Here is a 4,287-nt window from a genome sequence, read left to right as displayed (position 1 = left end):
TATCATATATGGATCCCCATGTTCTTTATTTTTCATCTTGATTAACATTTGCCAAAAGGTCTAACAAAACGATTTGAGAGTTTGAAATTGATGGAAGATGAAAAGTTTGAGAAATTGGGAATGGTAGAAATGGATTGAAATGAAAGGTTCGAAATGTTTTGATTTTTTAAGAAAAGTACTCGACGTTGGATTGAGTTTTTATTTTTGTTCTTTTTTTGAAAAAGGGTTGATTTTACTCTTGTGTTAGAACTAACTAAACAATAAAGCAATAAAAAATAAAGTGATAAAATTATTACACATCATGAGAATGAGGGTACATTTTGTCGAATTGGGGTATGCTAATGAAGCAATTAAAGCAAACCTAATCAAGAAAACGCATGCAAATAAGTGTACATGAAAAAAAGATCTCATTCTAAGAAGACCCAATAGCAATCCTAAAGATAGGAGATAGTAACACACACGACATATGCACAACATACGTTCATCTTAATTAAATCGAAAGAAGTAAAGAAAAAAATGAAATGTGCACAGATCAAGATAATGATGCGAGGATGTGAATCATTGTCACATAATGCAAAGACGTGCAAGGCTATTGAAAGCATAGTTCAAGTTAGATTTAAATGCAACGAAGTTGGATTGTTGTATGCTCTCATGAATTGAATGAATTGCTAATATGAAACATATCATCACAAAAATAGAACGGAATGAGAATGAACTCAAAACCCTCAACAATGAAATCATAAAGTGAGGCTTAACATACACAATGGTAAAGCAAATCGTATTAATATGAGATGAAGTAAACCTCACAATCGACATTAAAATAAACGTATAGCAAAGGAATGCACGCAACACTACACATGATGTGCTAAAAGCCTATTTGCACATAACGACAACAAAAACAAAATTTCGTACGCAAGGGTCATTACACGATGAAAATACCATATTAATATATCGAAATTTCGGCGGCATAATAACATAAAAAAATTCGAATTCGCGGATCAAATTCTGATTTATCGTAATGAAATTTAATAGTAACAACTCAACATTATTTATAATATTTTTGGCAATACTACAAAATTATCAAAATTATCGGAATCGAAATAAAAACAAAATACTTATCATACTCATCATAAAAGGAAGATACCAAGGGGTGTCAATAACAACAACTAAATGGGCTTAATTTAAATGTCACAATTTTAACCCAATAAATAAAGTTGACTAAATAAAAAAAATAATTAAAAAAATAATAAAACAAAATTTTACTAAAAAAATGGATGATAAATAGAACAAGCGGAGTAATTGAAAGTTCTAAAAATACATACACATGATCAAACAATACGTGCCCACCGTGAACAAAAGGCATTGTTCATCTTCTTCTAAAAAAATGCAATGCAAGATGCAACTACACATATCCAACCATCAAATCCATACAAAATACAACGAAACTGAATCAATATATATCAACAGTGGTTTCAATCTAAAATCAAATTGAACGTTACTGAATCACTTGTACTGCCGCTACTAGAATTTTCGAATCAAAGCGGATCAGAGGTGGACGCGTATGGTTGTTGTTGTCGGTTCAAATTTTGTATTTGTTTTAGTGGTGAGGTTTGAAAATGAAGGTAGCATGTGATGGTTTATATGGTGGAGCTTTGATGAGGAAGTTTCACCGGAAAATAAACAAGGAGACAAATAAGGATGTGTGTTCGTAGGTGGTTCGAAGTAGAGGTTTGTACGTGTATGGCATGAAGTTGTTGTTTGAAGGTGGTTCGAAGTAGAGGTTTGGACGTGTATGGCATGAAGTTGTTGTTTGAAGGTGAGTGTCCGATCATGTGGTTGTTTGAGTTATGTTGGTGGGAGAAAAATGAAAAGATAGTGGATGAGTGATGGATTGAGGGTTCACATGTTTATTGTTGTAGGGAATGGATGTATGGTTATGAGAGTTTCTGTTAAGGACATAAGGATATATGATCACACTAAAATTTACGTATTTTCGACTTCGATTTCACATGCATTCTAGCTGTTTTATTATCATTTTGTTGTGTTATTGGTATGTTTTCCTTTGTTTTCAGGTTTTCACTTTAATCGGAGCCCCGATCGAGAAAAGGAGCGAAAAAGAGCCAAAAAACCCTAAAATTCAGCATTTTGCTCTTATGGCCTACCCAATGGCGGGCGCCACAGACCAAGCCATGACGTGTCAAATTCAACTTCCATCAACTCTCACGTTTTTCCACTACTTCCACTAAGGCGCCCCATATTGTGCTTGTGGCGGACGCCATGGCCTTGTGGCGGGCGCCACAAGAGGAAAAACGGTTCCCTCATATTTTCAAGTTGAAGGGCATCCAAGTCATTTCCATCTTTTTACTTGCCTATAAATAGAAACACGAATTCACTTTTACAATCATCCAAACTTAGAGCAGAGACAAACTCATAAGCAACTTTGTTTCACTTAGGCATATATTCAGTATTTTATAGTGGTAATCGCTTCGCATTGGAGTGTTACCACAATCGTGTAATCAAGTTTGTGATAGAGTCTGTAATCGAGTTTGGAGCACTTTGGAAGGAAGTTAATCCTGCCGCCATTTTCTTTTCCGCATTGCAATTTACTCAGCCCTCCGATTGGAGTAGGTTTTTATTATTCGCCTTTACTTTATTTATTTCCCGCGCTCGCTTTTACTTTATTTATTTCTCGCACTCGCTTTTACTTTATTTATTTCTCGCACTCGCTTTTACTTTATTTATTTCTCGCACTCGTTTTACTTTATTTATTTCTCGCACTCGCTTTTACTTTATTTATTTCTCGCACTCGCTTTTACTTTATTTATTTCTCGCACTCGCTTTACTTTTATTTATTTCCTCGCACTCGCTTTAAATTATTTACTTTCCGCACTCGCACTACTTTTATTTACTTTCCGCACTCGCACTACTTTTATTTACTTTCCGCACTCGCACTACTTTTATTTATTTTAATGCACTTTTACTTTACCATGTCTAGCTAAATTTATAAGGTTAGAATGTAAGGATCATAATTGAACCGATAATCCGTACAATTGTTCGTAGAAACACTTAAGGGCTATTTTAACTTTCAAATTAAGTTTTCCCGCACTTCAATTCCGTTGGGTAAGATCGAAAGCCGTCCAACGTCTTTTTAAACTTAATTATTTTTAACTATTTCAAAAACAGCGAAAGCACTTTGTTTAGTTCATTAGGAGATTTTAACATTAGGAAGAAAAGAGATTTTAAAACTATTTTCGGACGCGTTTATAAGTTTAGAGTCTGGTTCGTAAGAACCTCTTTTGGTTAAGAAATCCAGGTTATAATACTTTTCAACTTAGTCAAGATACTGTATTTCTTAAAAATAGGTTTACTACTCTAACGCAATGCGCGTCTTTTTATAAGTGACAATAAGAGGGTTTGATTAGGGAGTACAACTCGGTTCTGAATACGCGAAAGCGACAGTTCCTGTTAAATTAGTTCTTTTCAAAGTAGGAAACACTTCCCATAAGTAGCTCTACTAGCAAGTACTTGGATTATCAATTAATTACGTGAGTTACATTCGACCCTGTCTTTATTAATTAATCTTTATTCAACACTTTACTTTTCATTGCACACTACAAAAACACCTATTTTTGATTGCCTTTGATAAACACCATAACAATAGATAACGATAGATTGACACTTGGTCTCTGTGGATTCGACAATCTTTTATATTACTCTGACGCGTTCGTACACTTGCGAAAAACACGCATCAATATAAATGATGGTGTTAGAGTTCTTTGAAGGTGGAGTGGTTTTGATAGTTTAAGAGGCTGCCAGAGGTTGCAGCGGTGATTGGTGTGTGTCACGGAGGTGATGGTGTAGGTTGGCAAATATTGAGAAGAAGATGAATAACAATATGGATGAAAATGAGAGAGTAATGGTTATATGTTTTATGCAGTAGAAAAGAAGAATGGTTTTTTGGTGAGAAACAGAAGAATAACAAGGGAGTGGAAGAACAAAAATGACGGAGTTGAAGGAGTAAACGGTGAATACCAATGATGAACATGAGAAAAATCAAAATGACATTTGAAAAAAAAGGTAGATTTATGTGTTTGTTGTAGCTATAAGGGATGTGATAGAGCATACCAAAGTAGTTTTTTTCTTGTGTCACCTCAACGATTTTTCTTTTGTATGAACATGTTTGTAGGTGTGTGAAAAGTCAAGAGGAAAAAAATGCAGGTTATGTTATTGTTGTAAGAAGAAGATGATATTGGAAAGGAGTCGACTTTGAAGGAAAAGTGAGGTGAG

This window comes from Lathyrus oleraceus, chromosome 1 (assembly GCF_024323335.1).
Source record: "Lathyrus oleraceus cultivar Zhongwan6 chromosome 1, CAAS_Psat_ZW6_1.0, whole genome shotgun sequence".
NCBI lineage: Eukaryota > Viridiplantae > Streptophyta > Magnoliopsida > Fabales > Fabaceae > Lathyrus > Lathyrus oleraceus.
This window is presented reverse-complemented; position numbering follows the sequence as displayed.